The sequence below is a fragment of the Muscardinus avellanarius genome, assembly GCF_963383645.1.
Source record: "Muscardinus avellanarius genome assembly, chromosome: 2".
NCBI classification, from domain to species: domain Eukaryota; kingdom Metazoa; phylum Chordata; class Mammalia; order Rodentia; family Gliridae; genus Muscardinus; species Muscardinus avellanarius.
Window position 1 is genome coordinate 167,680,432 of NC_137787.1, and position 17,420 is coordinate 167,697,851.

The window sequence follows — 17,420 nt, forward strand, 5'->3', positions numbered from 1 at the left end:
TCTAGGAAAATCACGTTTTAAAATATTTTAAATTCAGGACTGGCTACGGAGGTACATCTTTAATAAAGTCACAGTTTAGAAATGGATGACCAAAAGTAAAGTATGGCATTTGGTGCTTGCCTCAACTTTTTTTTTTTATTAAAAAATTTACAACAAAATAATAAAAATATTTATATAAACTATAGAAAAACTTCTCTGAACAATTTTAGGTGCAACATTTTTGTAAGAAAATTGAATGTCTGGCTAGAGCATATACTACTTGAGGAGCTACAGGTTATTGTTATTAGCACAAACAGACTGCTCATGTGAGAAGCGCCAGTTGGCTTCCAAATGTAAGTTGCTGTTGTAAGAATAAATCTGAGGCCAGGCATGGTGGCTCATGCTTGTAATCCTAGTGCTTGGGAGGCTGAGACAGGAGGATCGCACAGGTTCGAAGCCAGCCTCAGCTACTTAGTGAGACTCTCAGCAATTTAGTGAGACCCTGTTTCCAAATAAAGTATAAAATATGTCTGGGAATAGAGCCCAGAGGTAGAAAAGCCCCTGGGTTCTATCCCGAGTACCACACACACAAAACAAACAAACAAACAAATAAACAAATAAATAAACCTGAGTATGTGCTGAATACAGTCACTGGCACATCTGTAAAATTGTGTTCTAGAAGATGGCATAATTGGTGATTCTATGGAAAAAAAAAAACCATGAAGACTCAGAACTTACTTGGAGCTATAATTTTGAGAGAAAGTATAGAATTATTGTATGGCCAATGATATCAGGAAATCTGTTTAGAAAAGCATTTTTTTTCCCTAAAGAGAAAAAGAAGTTAAATTTTTGCTTTTATTATCTTAAGTCCCAAGTGTTGCCAGGTGTAGAGTTTTGATGACTTTTTCCATGTTGGATTCTACATGTCAGGAGAGAGGAGTAATGTGGTTAAATCCTACAAGTGAGGAAGAGAGTAGAGAAAGGGACCTGGGAATGAAGAACTTTATATTTATTTATTTATATTTAATTTATTTATTTATTTATTTATTTATTTATTTATTTATGGTACTGGGGATGGAACTCAGGGACATTCTACTTTCAAGCTACACCCCTAGCCCTAGTTTTTATTCTTTATTTGGAAACTGGGTCTCACTGAGTTGCAAAGGGCCTCACTAAGTAGCTGAGGCTGTCCGCAAACTGTGACCTCCTGTCTCAGCCTCCCAAATGCAGGGATTACAAGTGTGCGCCACTCTGCCTGGCTTGGAATAAACAACTTTTTTAAAAAGTCAAATTTATTGTATGTATTCCTCTACACCAAATTGTATCCATTCAAACTTAGCTATTCCGTGATTTTTAAATATATGCAGAGTCATGTGACCATCAATCTAATTTGGGTTCATCACTCCCCCTCAAAAAAACCTGGTACCAATTATCAATCTTTAACCCATCTAGACTAGCCAGTCCCAGACAATCGCTGATCTACTTTTGATCTCTATGGCTTTGTTTAGGAAATAGACAACTTTGGCAAAGTCCAAGAAGCTGAGAGTTATAGAGTACATTTAGTAAAAAATAGTTCAGAGTATAGCCTGCCTCTGCAATGGCTCTCTAAATTTCAATACTGTTTCCACATTAGAAAAGTCTTCAATCTGGGCTACCACGGACTGTATAGGGTCTGGCAATTTAACTGTAAAACTCCCTGTCATTCAAAAACAGCCTATGGAGGGACAAATGACATGGAGAAACACTGAATCCCCTCTCATTTACACACATTAGTTTCACAGTGAACCAGACACCCAGAAAGGGAAGGTGGAGAGCTATGGATTAGGAGGATAAAGTGGTGTCCAGAGGCCACAGAGGGGCTTTTGTGTCTCAGCCATTTTAGATGAAGAGAAGAAATACCTGGGAGACTGAGTTCATCAGAATGTCTGATGTATAAATAAAGTTCAAGTAAATGAGTCTTGAGGAGTCAAATATGTGCTAGAAAGAAAAACCTGAAGAGAGGGGCAAAAACTGGGGGGACTAAGAAGATGCAGGAGACATGATCAGGAAGAGAGACTGTGTGTGTGTGGCGGGGCGGGGGGCAGTCCTAGGAGCAGACACGTAGCTGCTGGGATCTATTGTTTCACTGTTGGTCCAGGACACGGAGTCCGGGACTGGTGAGGAGGCCTAGGCACAGGGCAGCTATAAAAGCAATCTTTTGTTCTGCAGACAACTCATTGATGGGTCTGGTGAACATGTTTTTTCTTCCCCTTTGTCCTCTTCAACTTTTGCAAGCTTCTCGGGTAATGTGTATCTTTGAGTCCTTAAGTACCGCTCAATCACTGGGGATTTTCCACAAGGACTTACAAAAATGCAGATTACTCTGTAAAAATGCTTTTCAGTCCATAAAAGCCCATTTTTACTGAGTCAATTTCTTTATGATGTTTAACTTTGGTTCAGATCCTGATTCCAAGAAGAGAAGTTTGGTGGGGCGAGAAAGAAAGACAACGCAGGAAGAAGAAAGCCACAGGACAGCTATCTAAAACGCAATCAGACCTTGTTTATGTGATACAGACTCCGAGCTTTCTCTCCAAAAATGCATGCGATTAAAAAAATACTTTGAGAACCTAATAATAGTTCCCTGAAACCTGAGATCCACCTCTCATCTTTCTAACTCTTGGGAACACACTTAATAGGAACGTATGTTTTTAATACACTGGTTCTTAGCAACAAAGTCGTTCTTTAATTAGCAGAAAACTTGAATAACATGTTGTCTGGTACACTGTGCAGAATGCATAGCATTCAGTGACTTGTGCTGGCAAATTCATTTACAAATGTCACTGCAGTACCTGTAATTTAGCTTAATGCCAGGTATGTGTGTGTGTGTGTATGTAAAGCTTTCCCCAACAGTTGTTTCATGGGACTTCCTAGTTGTCACTAAAATGGTGTCCATTTTAGGAAATCATAATTAAATTGACTGTTTATTTCCGGTATCCACAATTGTCTTTCCTCATCTGAGGGCTTTGAGTGGTTCACCAATAGCTCACCTTTCAGGCCATAATTTAATACTATATTTTACAAAGGCATATTCCTGGCTGAAAGTACAGTCAATTAGATGCCTAGACTTTTGCTAAGAAAGAGCCCATCCTTTGAGTGAGTTAAATCACAATAAAAACAGAACTTGAAATAAGCCTGTGAAACCCAATGAGAAAGACCAGAAGCTGATGATCTGACAAATCTTTTCTTCCTTTTAATTTTCCTAATTTCTCACGTCGAGGCATACAGTTTTCTGATCCAGGCAATCATTTCTTGGCAGAAGAAACACTTTTTCCCCCTTTGACGTGACCGACTTGCCCAAAAGGAGAATGTCTGAAAAAGGATGTGTGCCAGGGGCCTACTACATCCATCTCAATCAAAATCATCCTGTTTCTACGGATACTGTGTCTAGAAGCTTCACGTAAAAAAGCAATCCCAAAACATGAGAGTAGCGCCACTCAACTATTCAAGACTGCTGCTCTCTTTTCTCAGGTGAAACCCGCAGGAAGGAAGTGTATAGTTTATTCCCTTACTTCACACTGGATTTAAAGGGATGAATTGCACCAAGATTAAAAAAAAAAAAATCGCAATCCATCACCTTAAACTCTCGGCCACGCTTGTAATCTCCACGCTTGAGAGATCACACAGGTTCAAAGCCAGCCTCAGCTACTTAGTGAGGCTCTCAGCAACTTCGTGAGACCCTGTTTCCAAATAAAGTATAAAATAGGTCTGGGGGTATAGCCTGGAGGTAGAAAAGCCCCTGGGTTCTACCCCCAGTACCACAAAAAGAGAATTTTTTTTTTTCATTGTGACTTAGGTCCCTAAGATTTAGAGTATTTTGTGTATCCGCAGGTTTCACAGGCAGAACCTTGACCACCAGTATTAAAATGGAGAATTCCTCCCCTTGGTATTCAGAGGCACAACTTACATAAGCCTTTATCTCTGGCATTAGCATTTTGGCCCTTGGCTAGTCGATGTATACTGTATCTATAGTTATTGCATGCAAGCGTTCTCATCTGACTTGCAAACTCTTTGATCAAACCAGCCAAACTTGATTTTCCAGATTATTCCTGAGACAAGGCACACAGCGATCAGCTTTTACAAGTTCTGGCAGGCAATCAAGACCCCATGCACCCCACTCCCTTTCGTTTATCAAAATCAAAGGTAAACAGGGAGCCGGGTCCCGTTTAAATCCACAGCATCCTTGGGATTCTGCCCCAACTTTTAGAGTTGTAGCAGCAGAAGAAAAACAACAGTCGAAGTAAGAAAAAGGTTTCCTTGGCATGGGTGCCAAATTAAATAATGACACCAAAAGCAAAAACATGCTTCAGTGAAACGAAACTTCAGTCAATTCAGTCTACTTGGAACAAAGCTTTTTTTGTGATTTCAAAAGTGAACATTGTACTTTGTTCGGGTGGCCATTTATACATTTTTGAATGATCCGATTATGTGTAAGTCCCCAGACTACAGACCTTTCAGCACCTCAAACCCATGAGCGATTGGAAAACATAACTGAAAACTTCTATGTGCAGTGCCTGCCCTTTTCTTCCTCTTAACCTTTTAAAACATAACACTTCGAGTGACAGTGTTTTGATGTGTATTGTCACTGTATTCTTCCTCTCTCCCATCACCTTGGAAATATTTACAGGAGAGCAAAGACTTGATTTCCTCTTCCCCGGGAGCCCACATGCATCATCACCCTTCATCTGTCGCTTGCTTTTCTGATGTTACCTTTCTGTTGATTTCACTGAGAATTATTTCAAGTTACCATCCATGTCAACCTTTGTTATTTGTGCAAACTGAAGTAGGAAGGCTGCAGGTGGAAATGAGAGACCTTAGGAGTTGAGTTTGTGTGTTTCTTAAAAGTTGAAGCTAGCCGGGCACAATGGCACACACCTTTAATCCCAGTACTTGGTCGGCTGAGACAGGAGGATCACAGGTTCCAGGCCAGCCTCTGCAACTTGGCGAGGCCCTCAACAACTTAGTAAGACCCTGTTTCAAAATAAAAAATAATATAGGACTGGGGATCTAGCTCAGAGGTAGAATTGCCTCTAGGTTCATTCCCCAGCACCCCTCCCCCAGTAGAGGTTGAAGCTATGGTGTCAAAGCCTCTCTCGCTGGGCGTGGTGGCGCACGCTTGTAATCCCCGCGCTTGGGAGGCAGAGACAGGAGGATCGCGCAGGTTCGAAGCCAGCCGCGCGCGTGCTGGCTTAGGAGACCCTGTTTCCAAATTTAAAAAAATGTAAAAATAGGTCTGGGAGTGTAGTCCGGAGATAAAAGAGCTTCCAGGAACCCCAGTACCACCAAAAAAAAAAAAAAAGCCTCTCTCAAACAGTGATAGTATGTTTGGTGAATGAGTAGCTGCTCAGACTTGCCGAGGATACGTGGTCTTGATAACGAGTGGTGGTGTGGAAGGAGGCTGAGGCAGCAGAGGAATATTTTCTGAGCTCTGTTCTTCTTTGGGGGTAATTTGGAGCCAACAATGCTGGCACAGTCTTTGGGAAAATGCGCTTTTAAAGGCAATCGTTCTTGGTACATCCTGAACCAGCTCCCTAGACAATTTCTAGTTGACTTAATGTTTCTTCTAAAATTGAAGGAATGTCCCTATAATTTTTGCGAAAATACTAAATGTGCCATTGGCCGCTGAATCTCAGAAGTTTCTACCAGGTCCTCGCCTCTCTGTGGGGCCTCATCCAGCAGCTCTTCTCTGGCACCACAGAACATGTTGGTTGGGGGTTGCCTCTTGCCCAGTGAATGTAGAAAGAGCACCTTTTACATATTTAGGGTAAATGCTTATGTAAGACCACAGAGATAATGAGGCTAATTCTTCCTAGGCCACCCCAGTGCCCAGGGTAGCCACAAATTGATCTTTTAGGTCCAACAGTAGCAGAGCATAAGTCTTCAAGCCATCTTGGGACTTCTCAGAAAACCCATTAATATTAAGACCAACCTTTAAGAAGAACAGGTAACCATATTTAGAAAGAGAAAATTTCTGTGGATCTGAGCAACTGTTGACCCTATTGCTTACTTTATTTCTCTGTGTGTGCACATGCATGCATGTGTAAAACTACACTCTTATTGTTTTTACTTCTGACAACTTTTTCTTAGTTTCCCTTGCTTTTAAAGGTCACTCTAGATATTATAGCTAAATAATATTATATATTTGTGGAGTTTCAATTGGTGAGGATTCTCAAGTCTAAATCTTGAGGCAACACTGCTCATGGACTTCAGTGTCCTTTATCCAACCAGTTACTACATATCTGCCCTTGGATGTCTCCCAGATACCTCAGACTCAGCCTAGCACTGTGGTCAGATGCAGCTTGTTCTGCTCTGTGATTGGTGACGTGCATCTCGATGGACAGTGCCACCCTTACCGCATCAGTCCAATCATAAACCTGGAGCTCTTTGGATTCTTCCCTTTCCTTACTTTCTGTATCTAGGCAAACTGGGACCTCTGATTCCAGCTTTCTGTAATCTCTGAGGTCTACCATATACTTCATCCTCTTCAGCACACCTGGCCCATAGCACTACGCCATCTCCTGCCTGGATGATGAGCTAGACTCCTTGTCCTCAGTCTTGGAGACTGGCCTTTCTGAACTATAATTCAAACTTGCCTTTTTCCTTAATGCTATCAATGGTTCCCTATTTTTTTAAAGATATAGTCTACACCCTTAAACATAGCCTATAAAGCCTGTTTGTTCTTGGATTCGGTTGACCCTACCTTTTATTTTTTAATTATTTATTTATTTATTTTTGGTAGTACAGGGGATGGAACCCAGGGGCTTTCTTTTTATCTTTACCCCTCTTTATCCTCCTCCTCCTCCTCCTCCTCCTCCTCCTCCTCCTCCTCCTCCTCCTTCTTGTTCTTTGGTGGTACTAAGGGTGGAACCCAGAGGCTTTCTACCTCCAGGCTATACTTCCAGACCTATTTTATACTTTATTTGGAAACAGGGTCTCACTAAGTTCCTGAGAGCCTAACTAAGTAACTGAGGCTGGCTTTGAACCTGTGCGATCCTCCTGTCTCAGCCTCCTAAGCGCTGGGATTACAAGCATGCGCCACTACGCCCGGCTAACCCCTCTTTCTTGAATGTCATTCTTCAGCTACTGAATGTCTTCTCTGTCTTTTAACCTCTCTTTTACTTCTGGATTTTCTCTCATATTGTTTGTTGCCTTTTGCTTGGTTATATTTGCTCTTCCTTCTACCTGGATAATGCCGTTCAACCTTCAAAACTTCCTTAGACACAGCTGCTTTAAAGAATCCTTTTCCAGGGTTTCAGCTCCAAGTTGCAATGTCTTCTATAGCTCCGATTTTCTCTTTTGGAGTTTCTGTTTTCTTTCCTTCATAAGCTCTGTGCAGGAAGTAACTTGACAAATGTCTACTATCTAGTATGTAGTTAATAAATATTTGGGGGAAAAGGGATAAAATGAATATATCAAAATAGGTCTTATCAATATTAGCAGGGCATGTCGTGTTGGGTGAGACAAAGAATGTGTCTCCTTCATTCCATATCCCCAAATCCAGGACTGCTAGAATCATATTACTCACAAAGAGAAAGAAGGTCAAGAAAATATTACGTTTTCTAAGATCTCTAAAGATTATCTTCACTAAGGCCCCAGAGAATAAGTTACTTCATTATCCTCCCATATCATGACTCCTATAACCCCTGGCCTATTGTCTGCTTTCCTCTGGGTTTTTAATTTTTGCCACTTTGATATGATGTATGAAGTAGTAGCTCCCTTTGTCAGTTTGTTTATTTTTACTTGAATTTCTCTGGATTACTACTGAGTTTCAAACATTTAACAGCCAACAGAGATTTCTTTTATCTTCATTCAGTTTCCTATTTATAACCTTTGCCCATTTTATATTAGGTCATTTATTCTTTTCTTACACAATTTTATAAATTTCTTCTATACTCTGTGCACTACTAATTCCTAGTCATTTATACAACTTGTAAATATTTGGTAAATTTGGAGATTCATATCATTGATGACCCAGTAACCCTATGCTTAGGCATACACCCTTTCTCTCTCACACACATCCAGGGAGTATTTGAGAGGATGTTTTCTGTGGCGTTATTTGTAAAAGCACAAAATTTGAAATAACAAATTTACCTACTTATGCACAGTATCTATTCCTACAAGAGGCATTAAATTATGGTACTTTTACATAATGGAAATAAGAGCTTAAATTAATGAATGAGCTCTACATATTATCAGCAGAGAGGGTGCTAAAAATATTATGTTGACCAAAAAAAAGCAAATAGACCAATGTGCGCAGTATTTCATATCCACAAGTTTAAAAATGACTCAAAAATATAAATAATATTTTTGAATAAATATATTAGGGTAAGGCATTCAACTGGGTCACATAATGACAGGTGACCTATTCCTTCTTCTCTTCCTCCTCCACTTACTTCTCTTCCTCTTCTTTCTTTCTTTCTTTCTTTCTTTCTTTCTTTCTTTCTTTCTTTCTTTCTTTCTTTCTTTCTTTCTTTCTTTCTTTCTTTTGTGTGTGCGGTACTGAGGATTCAACCCAGGGGTGTTCTATCTCTAAGCTACACTCCTTTCTATATTTTTGTTTTTATTTTGAAACAGAGTTTCACTAAGTTGCTGAGGGCCTTCCTAAATTGCTGAGGCTGGTGGTGAACCAGCTATCCTCCTGTCTCAGTGTGTGTGTGTGTGTGTGTGTGTGTGTGTGTGTGTAATATTTTCTAGTTAAAGAGAGAAAAACTGGCAAAGTATGTCAGAATATTCTTTGAGACAGAAATGATAGAGTATGCACATATTTGAGCTCTGAGAAACAAGACACATTTGCAGAATTTATAGGTGGAGTAGAGTGTTCTAGCAGCTAGATAGCTAGATAAGGTCCTAGTGAGAGAGAGGGAGGGAGGGAGGGAGGGAGGGAGGGAGAGAGAGAGAGAGAGAGAGAGAGAGAGAGAGAGAGAGAGAGAGAGAGAGAGAATATCAGAGGATTTATAGGCTTATCAGAATTATGACTCCTGGAAGAAGTACATCAGTGGGAGCCATACTTTTGGAGTACACCTTTATAACCCATTTATATTAATAGATTACAGGGCTGAAAAATAAATCAAAATTCATCTAGGGCCAGCCTGTTCATGTTAGGTACAGCACACACACACACACACACACACACACACACACACAAACATGCACACACACACAAACATGCACACACACAGACATGCACACACACACACACACACACACACACACACAAACTAAAGCCCAGATATATTGAAATATAAAGAAGAGAGGATATTTCATGTAAAGATATTAGAATAATACTAATCAAGTCATTGTATATATTTATATTGGCCAACTTCTTAGTTAATATGACAGCTAAGTGTACTGTAGAGATAGACAAGTTTTTGAGAACATGAGACAGAAGATAGCTTCATTCATTCACTTGTTCATTTAATTTTATACATTCAACACAAATACTTTTTGAGTCCCCACTATAAACTAGACACCATGTAAAGCTGCTAGCTAGGAGGTAAGGATATTAGGATTAGGAGGTAAGGATATTGTTGTGACTAACAAAACATCACAATGAAGACTTTTGGGTATTAACAGGTTAACAACCAGGTGAACTGTTGCCTGTGATATGGTGTGTTTAGAAAATAGACACTTACAGGAGGACTTTGGAGTTGAATTGCTGTTACTTCACCATGATGAATCCTGCCTGCTGTCTGATCAATGTTATGCTGGATCCTTTGACTTTTATGGCTTCAATAAATACTATTTCATTAGGTGGCCCAAGGCCACGAGATAACTAGAGGACGTTCTATGAAGATCTACAACCAGTACCATCCAGTCTTGCCTCAGTGACATGTACCTGGGGAAGCACTATCAGATATGATGCCAGTAAAGATAGAGGAGGAAGCCATCACTGTAGCATGAACCCCTCTGCCTCAATTAGCGCATCCAGGGGCTTTCCCATCATACTTTCCCCCCAGGTAGAGATTGTCTACAGATGCCAGAGGGGCTTGATGCCTCCTTTGATATAAACTGTGGGCTGTTCAGAAAAGAGATTCTTTTGACAGGGTCATCAGGAGCTTTTTCCACAGCATATTACTAGATTAACTAATTGCATCTTTAAAAAGAAGTGAGATATAAGACTGGCAGGTTTCAGCCTGTTGATGACAGACTAGACCAAATAAAAAACATCAGAGACTTCAACTTTTCTTGGCCACCTCCTACTCAGACAGCATCAGGTTAATACCCTATTGTACATGCGCTAAGAACCTTATGTATTTCCTTTGTGAAGCTTATGAATATTTTAATTGCCCATTTTTTGTGATTTTTTGGGTCTTTCTAGATAAACTGTAAACTCCATGAGTCCAGGAATCACATCACTTTCATTGTTTACAGTGTCCCAGAGTCTAGCTTGGTGTCTAGTTTATAGTGGGGATCAGCACGTACTTGCTGTACATAGGTGACTCAAGGAGTGAATAAGCCTAAGAACAAAATGAGTCAATGAAACACGAGAGAATCAATGAGCCGTATTGGTGGAGCCATGAAAAGACTGAAGAGGGGCGCTGCATTTAGGACACTAAAGGTGGAATGCCATCAAAATGAGATGGCACAAGGGACAGAAAAAGTTTCAGAGACAAGAAGAAGAAATCCTTGGGTAGTGGGGGAACCAAGAACCTGAATCCAAGGATAAAGAAACATCTTATTCCTGGAGGTGTTACAAAGTCAAATTTGACCTATTTTTAAATTTTTCCTGGGTTGGCCACATCACAATGCTCTGAATGATACTACAATATTACCCACGACCTCAAAGCACAATACAGAAGAATCATAAGGGTATCTCTTTAAATATTGCTGTAGTCATTATAGAATTTGTAAGTTTTAGACCCTGGTAATCCTTAAAATCTTCACAAAATGGTTTGTTGTAACTGGCATTATCTTTTATAATATAATTGAACTACCCGTTCTTGAGATGACTTGAGGATAAAAGCATTCCTTTATGTCTCATTGTATAAATATGAAATAACATTACTCTACCATAACCATTTGATTCTAAATGACTTACCTTAAGGAACAGTGTAACTTCTACTTTCCCATGACATTTAAATCTTGGTTTATGAGGTTCCCAGAAGAGGAAGTACCAAAAATCCAGAACACAGAATTCAATTGTCTGTTTGATCTATCTCAAACCTACCTGCTTGTAGGTAGGGCTTATAACTATACCTACATTGACCAAAATGCAGAAGTCTTATAAGATGTAAAATGTTTGATTTTTTCTGGGTTGAGAGATAGAGGCATAAATTTAATGGTGATCCTCACTATTTACTTTAAAAATAGGTCCTTCAGAATATTCTAAGAGCTCTGTGATATTGTTACTCCCTTGAACATGTCTCATGTATGTATAGGTTAAAGAAATAGAATCAGGTTTGATTTTAGTATACTGTTTCTGTAGTGAGACAGCATTAGTATTTTTTTTTTTTGGTGGTACTGGGGTTCCTGGAAGCCCTTCTATCTCCGGGCTACACGCCCAGACCTATTTTTACATTTTTATTTGGAAACAGGGTCTCCTAAGCCAGCGCGCGCGGCTAGCTTCGAACCTGCGCGATCCTCCTGTCTCTGCCTCCCAAGCGCGGGGATTACAAGCGTGTGCCACCATGCCCAGCTTAGCATTAGTATTTTTTAAAAATATATAAGCCCCTTAGCTTCCTTCTGTTTAAGTTGAATTTGTATATAGCTACATAAAAGCTTTTTCTTCTTTTTTGGAATAGATGATTTCATTATTTAAAACAGATCTTCTTCTTCTTCTTCTTCTTCTTCTTCTTCTTCTTCTTCTTCTTCTTCTTGGGGGGGGGTGGTGGTACTGGGGTTCCTGGAAACCCTTCTACTTCCAGGCTACACTCCCAGACACATTTTTATATTTTTATTTGGTAACAGGGTCTCTTAAGCCAGCGAGGGTGGCTTTGAACCTGCGCGATCTTCCTGTCTCCGCCTCCCAAGCGCAGGGATTACAAGTGTGCGCCACCACACCAGGCTAAAACAGATCTTCTTTAAAAAGCAGGGTTTTTTTTTCCCCAGAAAATTAAAGCAGAAAGAATTTTCAACACCTTCCTTCTCCTCAAGCTTCACAATTTCCCCTATTAACATCTTGCATAAGTATAGTACATGTTTACAGTTGTAACTAATATTGACATATTACTATAAATTAAAGCCCATACTTTACATCAGATTTCACTCTTTGTGCTGTTCAGTTCTGTGGGTTTTGACAAAGGCAAAATGACACCCATCAACAATAACAGAGAATAGTTTCACTGTCTTAAAAATTTCTCCTGCTCTACTAATTCATCTCTCCCTTTTCTCCCCAAAGCCCCACAATTAAATAATTTTACAGAAAGTTAAATCGTATTTTTGTAACAGTAAATAGAATAATACCAGAAACATGATTAAAAACTAATGAGCCATGTCTAATATTTAATTTTTGTCCTATTGTTATTTTCATCTTATTACTTCAAGCTCTGCTTTTGAACAATATATTTACAAATATGAATTTGGTTAATTGCTTGGAAAGCTTATCAATTAATTTTTTGTTATCTATTTTTATCTCTAAATTTATAAGTCCCACTCCAAAAAAATGTCTGGAATAAGAATGGAAATTTCTTCCATCTTTTCCTCCCTTTATTATTGGAGATGAGAGGCACTAAACTGCCAGCTATGGCTTATTTGTAAGTATATTTTACCCTTGGTTTCTAAGTCATCAATATAATCATACACCTTCATCAATCACATCTTCAGTGCTATCATCACCACCAAGAATCTTCATTAAAAACCCAAATGTGCACAGCACTGTTGGATTTGACCCATCAGAAAGGATCATTTTTTTAAATTGGTGCCTTGTAAGCATACATCATTTTGAAGTTCAGAGGGATAGAGACATATGTACACATAGCACTCGGTGAGTCCTTCCCAGTTTCCACCCACTCCCTCTGCCTCCTCACCGCCCCCCCACTCTATGTAGGACATTGTGATTGGCATTGATAAATTTGTGTAAGCACATGATGTCCATTGAAGTGTTTATCTCTTCAAGTATGTCTCCCTCCTCCCACCTCGCCCAGTTGGGTCCCCTCCCTCACTCCACTAAGGGTTTTCTTCGTCCAGAGTCCTTCCTATGTCCCAGGTTCTCTCTAATTTCTACATAGGAGGGAAAACATTAGACTTTTCACTTTTCGTGATTGGCCAATCTCACATAGCATAATATTTTCCAGTTCCATCTATTTCCCTGAAAATGACATAATTTTGTTCATCTTTGTGCCTGAGTAGAATTCCATTGTGTATATATCCCACAATTTTGTAATCCATTCATCTGCTGATGGACACCTAAGCTGGTTCCATAATTTGGCAATTATAAATTGTGCTGCTATAAACATAGATAGGCATGTGTTACTATGGTAGTCTAAGTTCAATTCTTTTGGGTAGATACCCAGTGTTGTTATAGCTGGGACATATGATAGATTCATTCCCATTCTTCTGAGGACTCTCCATAGCGTTTACCAAAGTGGTTACACTAAATTGAAATTCCATCAACAATGTATTAGAGTTCCCACTTCACACCCTCTCCAGCATTTATTATTGTTTGTGTTTTTAATGATTGCCATTCTAATTGGGGTAAGATGAAATCTCAGTGTAGTTTTGATTTGCATCTCTCTGGTTGCTAATAATGTTGAACCTTTTTTCATATATTTATTGACCATTTGTCTTTCTTCTTTTTCAAAGTGTTTATTTAGTCTACTTGCCCATTTTTTTGACTGGGTTATTTGTTTTCTTGGCATTAAGTTTCTTGAGTTCTTTGTATATTCTAGTATTAGTATTCTATTGGGGGAATAGCTGGCAAAAATCTTCTCCCATTCTCCCATTTCTCTTTTAAAAAAGGAACCATTTGACAGGCAAGACCTGCCCAGAGCTCTCCTTGCTTTCCAGAGAGGGTGCCGAGATTAGGGAAAACTTTCATTTTTCATTGTCAAGCAATCCTAAAATCAATACTTTCCCCTGGCACCCCAATATTGCTGCAGTGTGTTGTAGAATAAGGCACATAAAGAAGATGATAGAGGAGGTATCCCACCACCCTTGATTAGAGAGAGAGAGAGGCATTTCTCAGCTCTGGTGCAACTAAACTCCCTAAACACTAGCTTGACCACTCCATGTGAATATATCCTGTAGCTTTCATGGAATCCAACACTTCCTCTGGAACAGAGTACTTAATTGTCTTTTTAATTAGTTAAAAAATAAAGCATATTGAATACATTACCATGGCTACTCCTCTAATTAATAAAAGAGGCTGTGCTGAGTTTAAAAACAACTAACTCTTTTCATATCCAAGTTACTTTTAGGAGCTATTATAAATTATTACCTTCTACATCAGAGGTGTCTTATGACTAAGGGCCAAGACAGCCCCCATGATGCTCTTTAACAATGACTCTTATGTTTCTTTTGGTAAACTCATAATGTTAATTACACTCTGCAACAGATGGAGGGCCTTCCATCAAGGACCTCAATGCACCTTACAAATGCCATGAGTCATCAAAGCTCTTCTATAATGGAGGTGAGTATCTATGGTCACGATTTTATAGTCAAAGAAGCACAAAGAAAGTAATGTTTTGTTTTTAAAAGTGGAATGTATTTTGGTCAAAAGTTTTAGTCATCATGTAAGAAAGCAGAAAAATACAATGACTATCAGATGAATAAGTGAATGGACATCTCATCAGTAAGATTTGGTATTCCTGCCAAGGAACACCTGGATAATATTAATTATTTTGAAGTGTCACAGATGAACAGACCAGAAGTGATCTATTCCTAATTAGGCTTTTCTTTTTTTTACAGTGGTTAGTGTGGAAAATTGCTTTTAACCATCATGGTGTGATGGCAAATCTAGAAAATAGGAATGGCCATTTTTGTAACATGATACAGAGACATGGAAACTTAGAGCTAAAAGATCCCAGAGATTATTAGCCAGGCACTTTCATATTTTAGATGAGAAAATTGAGATACAGAAAGGTTAATAAGTGGCCTGTATGAAATCACTCAGCTTTTAAAACCTTAATTTAATTCCGTTGTATTCCCTCCTGCTTGAAATGGGCTTAATTTGGTTGGTCACTCAGATGGTTAGTGGCATGGATAACTACAATCTGGGCTCCTGACCCTCATTGATCCATCTTCCCACTAAATTACATTTTTAAAACTTTCACAATGAGTGCCTTTCCACACCCTAAGTATCATAAAATCAGAGGATATGAAAGTTGTAAGAAGGTCACTTTTGTTATGCATTTCTTTAATTGATGAGAAATCTAATATTCATGGAGTTTAAGGGAATCCCTCCAGGCTCCTTGGCTGGTTACTGGCATGCAAAGGCCTTGAATGCCCATTCCCTCTCTTTTCTAAGAATCTGGAACTTTCATCTATTAATTGGGATCTCCTAACCCAAAGCACTAATATAATATTACTAAAGACAAAAATAAAGTAATATTAATGAATTAAAAATAAAGCTGGGTGTGGTGGCACACACCTATAATACCAGTACTTGGGAGGCTGAGACAGAAGAATCACAAGTTTGAAACCAGCCTCGGCAACTTAGCCAGATTCTGTATCCAAATAAAAATAAAATAAGGGTATAGCTCAGAGGTGGAATGCCCCTGGATTCAATATCCAGCACTAAAAGAAAGAAGAAAAGAAGAAAGGAATGGAGGGAGGGAGGAACAAAGGAAGGAAGGAAGGAAGGAAGGAAGGAAGGAAGGAAGGAAGGAAGGAAGGAAGGAAAAAGTCTAGGCCATGTCATTAGGTCAGTAGCAATTGTGATTCCACCTGTTTATTTGATACCTTACAAACCTATAACTACAGATTATGATGACTACAGTTTATTATAAGGACACTGAAGATCCCAAACGTGTTTATTAAATTTTCAGAAACTGAATTATCTCTCTCAAAATTTCCGAGTTGTGCATTTCTATTTATGATAAAATTGATGGTAAAGAAGCACAATTCTGTGGTTCCAGTTACTTAGGAGGCTGAAGCAAGAGGATTGCTTGAGTTTGGGAGTTCAAGGCTGAAATAGGCAACAGAGAGAGAGAGAGAGAGAGAGAGAGAGAGAGAGAGAGAGAGAGAGAGAGAGAGAGAGGAGGGAATATGAATATAGGAGGAATGAGAGAAACAAAAAAAAAAAAGAAAATTGGCAGCCATAGATAAAATATAAAGTAACCCTCATCAAACAAGAATATCTAACTAGAAGGACATGCTGATAATTATCACCGATAATCTGGGCTTCTAGCATTTTTATGTATTTTGAGTTCACGCATCCTACTTTCTAATCACCAAATCAAACAGGAATGCTTTGATAAGTTTTCAAGATAGTTTTTTATTTATTTTACATATCTTTTGTTCCTGTAGAAGTTAGCACTGCATAAATGTAAAACAAAAGTGTGCAGAAGTACACTTTTGATCATCTATCCTAATTTTTAAAAGTTATAAAACTCATCCATATCAAATAAATCTTTCAGTATAATAGAAATTTCCGTTTGAACAGAGCTTTAAACTAACGTCAGCAAGGAAAATGAGTCGTTCTTTGGATATCTCTGTAAGCTAGTAAAATAAATTCCTTCTATGATAGAGATGGAGAAGCTGAAGGATAGGGGTAAAGCTGGGATTGGGGAGAGGGCTGGTTAAAGACTTTCTTTGAAATATAGTTATCAAATAACTACTGTTACATCCTCAACTCCAGTGGCAGACAGCGGTTGTATTGGGCTCTGATTCCAGAAAACATTTCATCTCCAGACTTACTTGATATTGCTAATATTTATTCCGCTGCCTCTGTGTTGTGCATGCTTGACATATATAGGCTGGCTATGTAAAAATGACCCCTTGCTAACCGTTGGTATAGGAAGTTAAACATCAGGCTCCCTTTACCCCTTTTATCTTCAGGGAGTACTAGGGTCTTTGAAAACTTGTATTGTGGAATTTGTACTGTGAGTTATTATTAGTCAGATAAGGAGAAGAAACGAGTTTCTCTCTGGCACCAAGAACAAGAAAATCAGCTCACAAGAATAGGTTTAGGTGTCCCAGCCCTGCACTCTGTTTCTGTTAATACCTCAATGATGACTGAAGTTTGTATGTGTGTTATTTTTATTTTGATACAAGGTCTCACTAGGTTGGTAAGAACGTCACTACTTGGGAGGGTCTGCTCAAACCTATGATCCTCCTGTCTCAGCCTCCCAAGAACTGGGATTACAGGCCTGCACCACCACGCCCGATGTGGTAGTTTAGATTTTTTTAAGTAAAACATTCAAGAAGTCAGCATCCTTTGCATTAGTTACATGCTTTTTGTTACTAGCATGAAATTCTAGCCTGTTTCTCTTTATACCTTCTTTTTGAAGTGGAGTTAAGAGTTAGCA